Below are 13,828 nucleotides of genomic sequence, written 5' to 3' on the forward strand. Positions count from 1 at the left end.
GGAACAGGATTGAAGATCCAGAAATGAACCCACACACCTATGGCCACTTGATCCTCGACAAAGAGGCTGAAAACATCCAATGGAAAAAAGATAGCCTTTTCAACAAATGGTGCTGGTTCAACTGGAGGGCAGCATGCAGAAGAATGCGAATTGATCCATCCTTGTCTCCTTGTACTAAGCTCAAATCCAAATGGATCAAGGACCTCCACATAAAGCCAGACACTCTGAAGCTAATAGAAAAGAAACTGGGGAAGACCCTTGAGGACATCGGTACAGGGAGAAAGTTTCTGAACAGAACACCAATAGCGTATGCTCTAAGAGCAAGAATTGACAAATGGGACCTCATAAGGTTACAGAGTCTCTGTAAGGCAAAGGACACCATCAAGAGGACAGATCTGCAACCAACAAATTGGGAAAAGATCTTCACCAATCCTACATCAGATAGAGGGCTAATATCCAATATATATAAAGAACTCAAGAAGTTAGACTCCAGAAAACCGAACAACCCTATTAAAAAATGGGGTACAGAGTTAAACAAAGAATTCTCACCTGAAGAACTTCGGATGGCGGAGAAGCATCTTAAAAAATGCTCAACTTAATTAGTCATTAGGGAAATGCAAATCAAAACAACCCTAAGATTTCATCTTACACCAGTCAGAATGGCTAAGATTAAAAATTCAGGAGACAGCAGGTGTTGGAGAGGGTGCGGAGAAAGAGGAACACTCCTCCACTGCTGGTGGGGTTGCAAATTGGTACAACCACTCTGGAAAGCAGTCTGGCGGTTCCTCCGAAAACTGGGCACCTCACTTCCAGAAGATCCTGCTATACCACTCCTGGGCATATACCCAGAGGATTCCCCACCATGTAATAAGGATACATGCTCTACTATGTTCATAGCAGCCCTATTTATAATTGCCAGATGCTGGAAAGAACCCAGGTATCCCTCAACAGAAGAGTGGATACAAAAAATGTGGTATATCTACACAATGGAGTACTATTCAGCCATTAGAAACAATGAATTCATGAAATTCTTAGGCAAATGGATGGAGCTAGAGAACATCATACTAAGTGAGGTAACCCAGACTCAAAAGGTGAATCATGGTATGCACTCACTAATAAGTGGTTATTAACCTAGAAAACTGGAATACCCAAAACATAATCCACACATCAAATGAGATACAAGAAGAAAGCAGGAGTGGTCCCTGGTTCTGGAAAGACTCAGTGAAACAGTATTTGGCAAAACCAGAACGGGGAACTGGGAAGGGGTGGGAGGGAGGACAGGGGAAGCGAAGGGGGCTTACGGGACTTTCGAGGAGTGGGGGGGGGCTAGAAAAGGGGAAATCATTTGAAATGTAAATAAATTATATCGAATAAAAAAAAAGAATGAAAAAAAAAAGACACTCTCTTGACCATATTGTTGCACCATACCACATACTGTACACAACTCCAGCCTAATAGCATTTCTCATGGGATCACAGATTAGCTAGAATATAAATTCCCAGAAAGACTCAGGAGGAGGGCTCCATCTATGCAAATATGGGAAAGTCATGATTCTTACTTGGTAAAGAGTTTCCAGTGTGGTCTTTTGAGAGAAAGCATTTACACTATAGTAAGTAAATTCTTACTCATGCTCTCTAAAATTTTTCATTGAGTGAACTATAGTGGAATAGTATTTGCATTGGTTGTTGGCTCCTTTGTAGGAGGGAAAGATGATTCTTATCTCTCATCCCCGTGAAGATATTTTGTCAACAGGGACATGCTAGAAACATTAAGTTTTCTGTGTTCAGAATGAAAGGAATGTGGTGAACACTACAGCTTCTTCTCTGTAAGGCCTTAAATGTGGAAATGATTTATTCTTTTGAGAGATGACAGTAATTTGCTAGCAAAATGTGTTTTTTTCAGGAGTTGTCATATGAAAGTATATTTAGTATATAAATATTCTAATGTAAAATATTGACAACTAATCCAAATAAATAGCTGATAAGCAGCTCTACCCTGCACTAAAGAAGCTCTACTTCTGAACTAAAGAGCACTTTCAGTCAGTCTCCCTGCCTTTTACTTCTGCACTATCCATGCATACTTAATGGGATGTTTACAATTGTTACCTTCTTTGTCTCTAAAATGTTTGTCTAGGGGACCAGGAAAATCTTAAGATTTTATTAACACACACATGAATGTGTGTGTGTGTGTGTCTGATGTATGTATTCATGCAAATATGTCTTAGTCAGTTTTCTATTTCTGTGAAGAGACATTATGACCAAGACAACTTTTAGAAAAGGAAATATTTAATTAAGGATTTTACAGTTTCATGGGTTAGTCCATTATCCATATAGGGGGACCAATGATGGCAGGCATAGCAGGCATAATGTTGGAAAAAAAGCTGAGAGCTACATACTGATCTGCAAGGAAGAAAAAAAAGAGAGGGGGCAGGAGGAAGGGGAGAGGGAGAGGGAGAGGGAGAGGGAAAGGAAAAGGAAGAGGGAGAGAGTATGGACTTGTTATGGGCTTTTGAAGCTTCAAAGACCACCACAGTGACATACTTAGGCCACTTCTCCTAATCATTTCCATATCATGCAATTCCCATTCAACTATATGAGCCTACGGGGTGTATTGAAACTACCACTGTCATGTGTATGGTGGCCACAAATCAAAACTGGGTGTCTAACTTAGTGTACCTTTGAGTGTTTTGTTTTTAGGCAGGATTTTTACTGAATTGAAACTCACCATGGGCTGCACTCATTGGGCAGAAAGATACAGAATTCACCTGTCTCCAGTGACCCAGCATCAAACTTGTAGGCACTCGTTGCTGCATTCAGCTACTAAGTGAGCACTAAGGACCCAAGGTCATTTCCTTATGCATGCAAAACAAACCTGGGAGACAGTACATTCCCTGCCATTTTGACACTTAAAAATGTTCCATGGAATCATATTTCTTCCAATTGAGTATTGATATGTACACAACTTAAATTTTTCTTATTGGGCTGTACTTACTTGGCTATAGTTGGATGGATATAGATGTCTATAAATTAACTCATCTTTTATTGATGGATTGCTTAATTCATCAATGACTAATCATATGTAGTGACGCTAAAGAACTATAACAATAATCAGCATGTGAAGAAGATATTTTTAAGGTACAATAGTGGTACTCATATCTTGGTGGTGATCATTGTTTAACAGGACTAAAAGTACATTCATTAAAAAATATGATAGAAACCTAGCCTAATGGCCAAGCCTAGTGTAGGCATGGTTCTTACAAAATAATCTACAAACATAACTCAACATATATCAACATAATTTCTAATTGCATTCTAAAATGTAAACTTACACCAATTAATAAATACAACTCTCAATTTTGATCAAAAATTTTTTATACAGTATACAGAGACCATTACAGAAAACTACAACAGATCATAAATCAGAGATAATCATGTTATAATGAAGAGACCAATGGATCATGGAAAACCAAGGCACAAAGGATACATTTATATTACAACTCTTATTGTATCCCCAAGCCTTAACTAAGGCTTAGGAGCATTATATAAGAGGGATCAACAGCTTGCTCCTGTGGCACGGAGCTTGGGTTCCAGTCCTGAGACCTCTGGTGGTAGCCCTCAGACCTCTCCGCTTCCAGATCCAGATCAGCCTGGGCAGCAACACCACATCTCCAGGTCCTGCAAGAGGCAAGAGGGGCTTCTGGGCGGCCAGCGGGGAGAAGTCGGTGTGCTCCAGTGAATCCAGCAGGCCCCAGCAGGAGCCTTCAGGTGCCTGCTTTGGGATCTGAACAGCCTGGCCCACAGCACTCGGCCTCCAGGAAGTGCGGGAGACCTGGTGTGCACCCAGAGGCAGTCTGGGAGCTCACAGCACAGCTTGCTCCTGTGGCACTGAGCTTAGGCTCCAGTCCGGAGGCCCCTGGTGGTAGCCCTCAGACCTCTCCGATACTGGATCCAGATCAGCCTGGCCAGCAACACCACATCTCCAGGTCCTGCAAGAGGCAAGACGGGCTTCCGGGCGGCCAGCGGGGAGAAGTCTGTGTGCTCCAGTGAATCCAGCAGGCCCCAGCGGGAGCCTTCAGGTGTCTGCTTCCGGATCTGAACAGCCTGGGCAACAGCACCCTGTCTCCAGGCAGTGCAGGAGGTAAGCTGTGCACCAGAGGCCACCTGGGAAGGGGCAGCTTGCACTGGTGAGGCCAGCATTGACAAGACCAACTAACACCAATGAGAACTAGATGACAAAAGGCAAATGCAGGAACGTCACTAACAGAAATCAAGACAATATGGCAACATCTGAATCCAATTCTCCTTTACCAGCATGTCCTGGATACCCCATCACACCAGTAAAACAAGATTTGGATTTAAAATCAGAGGTCATGATGCTGGTACAGGAACACATGAAGGACATACTTAAAGAAATTCAGGAGAAAATGGATCAAAAGTTAGAAGCCCTTGCAAGGGAAACGCAAAAATCATTGAAAGAAATCCAGGAGAATACAAAAGCCAACAAGGAGGAAACGCAAAAAAACACTTAAAGAAATACAGGAGAACTTTGGTCAACAGTCTGAGGTCATGAAAGAGGAAACACAAAAATCTCTTAATGAATTACAGGAAAGCACAAACAAGCAAGTGAAGGAGCTAAACAAAACCATCCAGGATCTAAAATCAGAAGTAGAAACAACTAAGAAAACTCAAAGGGAGACAACTTTGGAGATAGAAAGCCTTGGGAAGAAATCAGGGGATATAGATGCAAATATCAACAACAGAATACAAGAGATAGAAGAAAGAATCTCAGATGCTGAAGATACCATAGAAACCGTGGACTCAACAGTTAAAGAAAATGCAAAATGCAAAAAGCTTGTAACCCAAAATATCCAGGAAATCCAGGACACAATGAGTAGACCAAACCTAAGGATTATAGGCATAGATGAGAGTGAAGATTTACAACTTAAAGGGCCAGCAAATATCTTCAATAAAATTATGGAAGAAAACTTCCCTAACCTAAAGAGAGAGATGCCCATGAATATACAAGAAGCCTACAGAACTCCAAACAGACTGGACCAGAACAGAAATACCTCCCGTCACATAATAATCAAAACACCAAATGTACTAAACAAAGAAAGAATATTAAAGGCAGTAAAAGAAAAAGGGCAAGTAACATATAAAGGAAGACCTATCAGAAGCACAGCAGATTTTTCACCTGAGACTATGAAGGCTAGAAGATCCTGGGCAGATCTCATGCAGACTCTAAGAGAACACAAATGCCAGCCAAAACTACTATATCCAGGAAAACTCTCAATCACCGTAGATGGAGAAACTAAGATATTCCATGACAAAATCAAGTTTACCCAATATCAATCCACAAACCCAGCCCTACAAAGGATAATAGGAGGAAAACACCAATACAAGGAGGGAAACATCACCCTGGAAAAAGCAAGATAGTAACCTTTCATCAAACCCAAAAGAAGTTAACCAATCAAATCTAAAAAATAACATTAAAAATAACAGGAAGTAACAATCACTATTCCTTAATATCTCTTAACATCAATGGACTCAATGCCCCAATAAAAAGACATAGACTAACTGACTGGACACGTAAACAGGACCCGGCATTTTGCTGCTTACAGGAAACACACCTAAGGGTCAAAGACAAACACTACCTTAGAGTAAAAGGCTGGAAGACAATTTTACAAGCAAATGGTCTCAGGAAACAAGCTGGAGTAGCCATTTTAATATCAGATAAAATTGACTTTCAACTCAAAGTCATCAAAAGAGACTCTGAGGGACACTTCTTGCTGGTCAAAGGAAAAATACAACAAGAAGAACTCTCAATCCTGAACATCTATGCTCCAAATGCAAGGGCACCCTCTTTCGTAAAAGAAACTTTATTAAAGCTCAAAGCACACATTGCACCTAACACAATAATTGTGGGTGACTTCAACACTGCACTTTCCTCAATGGAACGATCAGGAAAACAGAAACTAAACAGGGACACAATGAAACTAATTGAAGTTTTGGACCAATTAGATTTAACAGATATATATATATATATAACATTCTATCCTAAAGCAAAAGAATATACCTTTTTCTCAGCACCTCATGGTACCTTCTCAAAAATTGACCATATAATCGGTCACAAGACAGACCTCAAAAAATATAAGAAGATTGAACTAATCCCATGCCTCCTATCAGATCACTATGGAGTAAAAGTGGTCTTCAATAGCAACAAAAACAACAGAAAACCCACATACACATGGAAAGTGAACAATATTCTACTCAATGATACCTTGGTCAAGGAAGAAATAAAGAAAGAAATTAAAGACTTTTTAGAACACAAAGAAAATGAAGGCACAACATACCCAAATCTATGGGACACAATGAAAGCAGTGCTAAGAGGAAAACTCATAGCCCTGAGTGCCTCCAAAAAGAAAATGGAGAGAGCATACATTACCAGCTTAATGACACACCTGAAAGCCCTGGACAAAAAAGAAGCTATTTCACCCAGGAGGAGTAGAAGGCAGGAAATCATCAAACTCAGGGCCAAAATCAATCAAGTAGAAACAAAGAGAACCATACAAAGAATCAACAAAACCAGGAGCTGGTTCTTTGAGAAAATCAACAAGATAGATAAACCCTTAGCCAGACTGACGAAAGGGCACACAGAAAGTATCCAAATTAACAAACTTAGAAATGAAAAGGGAGATATAACAACGGAAACTGAGGAAATCCAAAAAATCATCAGATCCTACTACAAGAGCCTGTACTCAACACAACTGGAGAATCTGGAGGAAATGGACAATTTCCTTGACAGATGCCAAATACCAAAATTAAATCAGGACCAAATAGATCATCTAAACAGTCCCATAACGCCTAAAGAAATGGAAGGAGTCATAGAAAGTGTTTCAACCAATAAAAGCACAGGACCAGATGGTTTCAGTGCAGAATTCTACCAGACCTTCAAAGAACAGTTAACACCAAAACTCTTCAAACTATTCCACAAAATAGAAACAGAAGGAACACTACCCAATTCCTTCTACGAAGCCACAATTACGCTGAAACCAAAACCACACAAAGATCCAACAAAGAAAGAGAACTTCAGACCAATTTCCCTTATGAACATCGATGCAAAAATACTCAATAAAATTCTTGCCAACCAAATCCAAGAATACATCAAAACGATCATCCTCCATGATCAAGTAGGCTTTATCCCGGGAATGCCATTCCATATGTTGGTTCAATATATGGAAATCCATCAATGCAATCCACTACATAAACAAACTCAAAGAAAATAAAACACATGGTCATTTCATTGGATGCTGAAAAAGCATTTGACAAAATTCAGCATCCTTTCATGTTTAAAGTCTTGGAAGGAACAGGAATTCAAGGCCAATACCTAAACATAGTAAAAGCAATATACAGCCAACCGGTAGCCAGCATCTAACTAAATGGAGAGAAACTTGAAGCAATCCCACTAAAATCAGGGACTAGACAGGGCTGCCAACCTTTCTCCTTGTCTTTTCAATATTGTACTTGAGGTACTAGCTCAGGCAATTCAGCAACATAAGAAGGTCAAAGGGATACAAATTGGAAAGGAAGAAGTCAAACTATCATTATTTGCAGATGACATGATAGTCTACCTAAGTGACCCAAAAAACTCCACTAGAGAACTCCTACAGCTGATAAACAACTTCAGCAAAGTGGCAGGTTATAAAATCAACTCAAGCAAATCAGTGGCCTTCCTATACTCAAAGGATAAGCAGGCTGAGAAAGAAATTAGGGAAATGACCCCTTTCACAATAGCCACAAACAGTATAAAGTATCTTGGGGTGACTCTTACCAAACATGTGAATGATCTGTATGACAAGAACTTCAAGACTCTGAAGAAGGAAATGGAAGAAGACCTCAAAAAATGGGAAAACCTCCCATGCTCATGGATCGGTAGAATCAATATAGTTAAAATGGCCATTTTGCCAAAAGCAATATACAGACTCAATGCAATACCCATCAAAATCCCAACTCAATTCTTCACAGAATTAGAAAGAGCAATTATCAAATTCATCTGGAATAACAAAAAACCCAGGATACCTAAAACTATTCTCAGCAACAAAAGAACTTCTGGGGGAATCAGTATCTCTGACCTCAAGCAATACTACAGAGCAATAGTGTTAAAAACTGCATGGTATTGGTACAGTGACAGGCAGGAGGATCAATGGAACAGGATTGAAGATCCAGAAATGAACCCACACACCTATGGCCACTTGATCCTCGACAAAGAGGCTGAAAACATCCAATGGAAAAAAGATAGCCTTTTCAACTAATGGTGCTGGTTCTTCTGGAGATCAACATTCAGAAGAATGTGAATTGATCCATCCTTGTCTCCTTGTACTAAGCTCAAATCCAAATGGATCAAGGACCTCCACATAAAGCCAGACACTCTGAAGCTAATAGAAAAGAAACTGGGGAAGACCCTTGAGGTCATCGGTACAGGGAGAAAGTTTCTGAACAGAACACCAATAGCATATGCTCTAAGATCAAGAATTGACAAATGGGACCTCATAAAATTACAAAGTTTTTGTAAGGCAAAGGACACCATCAAGAGGACAAATCGGCAACCAACAAATTGGGAAAAGATCTTCACCAATCCTACATCAGATAGAGGGCTAATATCCAATATATATAAAGAACTCTAGAAGTTAGACTCCAGAAAACCAAACAACCCTATTAAAAATGGGGTACAGAGTTAAACAAAGAATTCTCACCTGAAGAACTTCGGATGGTGGAGAAGTATCTTAAAAAATGCTCAAATTCATTAGTCATTAGGGAAATGCAAATCAAAACAACCCTGAGATTTCATCTTACACCAGTCAGAATGGCTAAGATTAAAAATTCAGGAGACAGCAGGTGTTGGAGAGGGTGTGGAGAAAGAGGAGCACTCCTCCACTGCTGGTGGGGTTGCAAATTGGTACAACCACTCTGGAAATCAGTCTGGCGGTTCCTCCGAAAACTGGGCACCTCACTTCCAGAAGATCCTGCTATACCACCCCTGGGCATACCCAGAGGATTCTCCACCATGTAATAAGGATACATGCTCTACTATGTTCATAGCAGCCCTATTTATAATTGCCAGATGCTGGAAAGAACCTAGTTATCCCTCAACAGAAGAATGGATGCAAAAAATGTGGTATATCTACACAATGGAGTACTATTCAGCCATTAGAAACAATGAATTTATGAAATTCTTAGGCAAATGGATGGAGCTAGAGAACATCATACTAAGTGAGGTAACCCAGACTCAAAAGGTGAATCATGGTATGCACTCACTAATAAGTGGATATTAACCTAGAAAACTAGAATACCCAAAACACAATCCACACATCAAATGAGGTACAAGAAGAAAGAAAGAGTGGACCCTTGTTCTGGAAAGACTCAGTGAAGCAGTATTCGGCAAAACTAGAACGGGGAAGTGGGAAGGGTTGGGAGGGAGGACAGGGGGAGAGAAGGGGGCTTGCGGGACTTTCGGGGAGTGGGGGGCTAGAAAAGAGGAAATCATTTGAAATGGAAATAAAAAATATATCGAATAAAAAAAATAAGAGGGATCAAAAGGCCTGTAAGAGCCAGAAATCCAATAAATTGTGTCTCCTAGAAATAAAAGGGAAGCTATACCCCTCATACTTCAGCAATTTGGTTTTACAAAGCTAGATATGAACAATGATAGTATCAATTGAAAAGATATCTCTGTAGGAGGAAATATCAGTGGCTCCCACTTCTGAACAAAAAAACACTAGAAACTAATGATTGTTAAGAGAGGAAGAATTAACCTCTCCCAGGTATAAGCACCCTAACTTGATGTTCAGTACAAAGTGGTGAGATCTAAAAGCATCTCACACAGGGCACACTGAATGGAGTCAATAGGTTGTACTTGTATATTTATGCATTTATTATATATTATATTTATGTAACAATAATAATCAAAGAGAACGAGGCCACTAACTGGATATGGATCTTGGTGAACCTGAAGAAGCTTGGAGAAAAGGATATGGAAAGAGTTGGTAGGAGGAAAGAGAAGAAGGAAAGTGATAAAGTTATATTTTATTTAATATTTTAATAATTAAAATATGTTGATATGATTCTTTTTTCTTCAATTTGGACCACTGCCTTTCCATCTCAGAAAGGTAATAACTGAATGTTTTTGGATCATGTTTTCCTGGATATTAAACAAATGTTAGTGGTTTATCAATACAATAAGCATATGTTTCTTTAAATATCTAAATAACCGAAGCATCTATCTTGCAGAGATATTCAGAGATAAATACTGAGATGGTGAAAAGTGATCATTTCCCTTATTTGGTGCAGGGGACAGAGTTAACTGTTATTGAGATCTAGGAACAGAGAAAATGTCCTTATATATGGGATATCATAGGCAATTTCTGTGCTTAGAGAAAATGACATTTTGCTATGATTTGTACTTAGCATTTAAGACCATGCAGGTATAACTTGAGCTTTTCATGCAGAGAAATTCCCAGAGTGTAGAAATTCAAGCATAAAATCAATAGTCTCCAATCACAGGGTATACTTAATCAGTGTGCCCACTAGGATTATTGCACAGTAAGCTCATAGCTCATTGTGACAAAATTACAGAAACAAAAAAGGAAAAATTATTTCATAACAGATGGAAAGATTTTCAACTTATAGTCAAATTCTAAGCTGAGGTTCCTGTGATAAAGACCTTAAAATAATCATGAATTGTACAACTCCTAATTTTTAAAAAATAATAAATAATAGACATGATTCAACACCATTCTCAACATTATTCTTCATATAAAATCCCAGCTTACAAATAAATATTACTATAAAAATATTGATTCTGCCATAGACTGTGCTTTTAAAATAGTGTGAATATATTCTTGAGTTTCTCTAATAAGTATCACACAATGAAGTGCAAGTAAGAGTGGGAGCCTAAGATGAATAAGCATTTTATATTACCTGACATTCCTCCTGTCAGTAGTTTAATTTATTTTATATGAGCTAGGTCACTTTGTGAAGACAGATGTGAACTTTCTGTCTCTAGCACTCTTCCTTGACATCCGTGTCACATTGACTGCCTTGTATAATATTATTTTTTCTCTTGTTCCTTGTATTTCATTCTATGTTCCAAAGCATTTCATTATTGCCTTATTATAGATTCAATAACAGTGATTATCTTATTTTTCTAATTGGGCATTCTTATTTTCAAAAAGACACAAAAATTCCCCTTTATGTAATTCCTTCAAAAGCACATTATAAATACACATTTGATAGTGACTTAAAGGGAAGCTTGTTATGCAGCTACACATGAAAAAAAAACTTGATAAATATGGAGATACATTTTTTTAACAAAAGATAAATGATACAGAATTGACAAAACAATCTTTATCTTGTTACTTTCTAAAAAATTTCATCAACTGTCAACAGAATGGATCGGATTAAAAACTAGTGATGTCGGTTCTAGTCTTCTTTCTGTTACTGTGATGAACACCATGATCAAAAGCATCTGCAGGAGTTTAGGAATGAGAGGACAGAGAAAGGCTTGTTTGACTTACACAGGTTGCAATCCATCACTGATGTAAGTCAGGACAGGAGCTGGAGCAGAAACTGAAGCAGAAATCCATGAGGAATGCTGCTCACCAGCTTGATTCCAGGCTTAAGCTGCCTTTTTTAAAAAAAAAAAAATTAGTTGAGAGGTTCATTCCTTGTATTTTGATCATATTCATTCTTTCTTTGAGGACTCCCATCCCCAGTTTTGTACTTATTTTGCTTTTTCTCCTCTATTTTGAAAGGTACTGAGTCCAATTTTGTTCTCTATGCACTCATGGGTGTATAGATATCCACTTTCATGGGGTCGATCCACCAGCAGTCATATCACTAAAGAAAACTAATCCTCTTTCCTAACAGCTTTCAATACCAATAATTGCTTATGTAAGTGTTGGATTTCTTGATTACCTCTCCCCTCTCTGCTATAGATTTTCAGAACTGATCTTATCTTGTGAATATTTTCTATAGTGCTGTGACTTCATATGTGTAATTGTCCTACTGTGTCTGGAATACACTATATGATTGCAGTTTCAATAACGGTTCTTTCAATATTTTGATTTCCTTTTCCATGCTGATCCATGAGCCTTATAAAACCCAGATCTACTTCCCTAGGGATGGCACCACCAACAATGGCCTGAGCTCTCCTATGTTAATTAACAACCAAGAAAGTTCTCCAATAGTTAAGTCCATTGGCAAATCTGGGGAGAGGACACTCTTTAGTTAAGGTTTGCAGTTTCCACATGTGTCAAGGGGATAACCAAGATTAATTATCAAAATATCTTATGGTTAGATTAGTTCAATGTAATTTATTAGGAATATTTGGAATAAGAGAATGGGATTTTGATTTTTTTTCAAGGAGGTTCGAATTGGAATCTGAGGAGTTGTCATTTGCAGTTAGGGATTTTACTCAGTCTTCTAACCCTTCTCTTCTTTTGGAGATGCCATCTACTGCCTTGTTTGTAGTTACAAAGTCAGAGTGGGTGAGGCTAACATGCAAGTACAGATTTGTGTATAAGACTAAGACTGTCAGAGAGAACTGAAATGTTCCTGTTGAATCAATGTATCTTTACATTCAGCATATTTTCTCCATGTAATTTCAATGTTCATATCATTTAATCACCTTGAACCTCTCTCAGTGCTGTTAACTCCCTTTAAGTATTTAATTTTCACACTGTGCCCTGTGTTTCTTTTCTCCTTAAAATTTTGTTTACATCTACCCATGTACTATCATTGGTTTTCTTAGTCTGTACTCTTTATATCTGTATTTTGAAATATATCTTGCAAAATTTTCATGAGATGAGGCATGAAGATAGTAAACTTCCTAGGAATTTAGAAATTCACACTTTAAAATCTGTAGCCTGTGATTGGGAGAGGGTTCAACTAGTAATAAGCCTGCTAAGCAAGAAGAACCTGAGTTCATTTGCTAGAAACTACATTTTTTTAAAAAAATGTTATGCTTTAAGGTATTTTAATATTGCATTAAAATAAGAATAGAAAGGTTTGAAGCTTCAAAATGTCTGGGAAAGATGACATGCAATTTTAATCCCAAGGCTGAGGAGATAGAGACAGGAGGATTTCTGAAGCTCACTGGTTGGCCAATCCATTCTAGTCAGTGGAGTCCAGGTTTGTGTGACAGATACTATCTCAAAAAATAAAACAAAACAAAACAAAAAACCAAAACCAACCAACCAACCAAAAAAAACCCCTTGTTGGATGGTGTCTGAGGAAAAATATCCATGGTTGAACTTTAGCCTTCATATGCACATACAGACATGTATACATGTACCAACACACACGTCTTCTGCACACACAAGATCATGCACATACATGTATGTACACATAAAGATGCATACATTCTATTTTTTCTTTTTTTAAATATTTTTATTTTCTATATTCTTTGTTTACATTCCAAATGATTTCCCCATTCCCAGATCCCCCCCTCCCCATATGTCCCATAAACCTTCTTCTCTCCATCCCTTCTCCAATCACCGCCCTCTTTCTCTGTCTTTATATTCCCTTCCCATGCTAGATCAATCCTTTCCAGGATCAGGACCCTCTCCATACTTCTTCATAGGAGTCATTTGTTATGCAATTTATGCCTTGGGTATTCAGAGCTTCTGGGCTAATTAATATCCACTATTTTAATACTAAATGGAGAGTGTGATTTCGTTTAAAGTTTAAGTTAAAAATTGACATTCTTAGATGACTGAATGCTTTTGGCTCTGTCTTCTGCTGTGAATATTGAATAATACAATGCCATCTCT

This window comes from Apodemus sylvaticus, chromosome 2, assembly GCF_947179515.1.
Source record: "Apodemus sylvaticus chromosome 2, mApoSyl1.1, whole genome shotgun sequence".
Taxonomy (NCBI): domain Eukaryota; kingdom Metazoa; phylum Chordata; class Mammalia; order Rodentia; family Muridae; genus Apodemus; species Apodemus sylvaticus.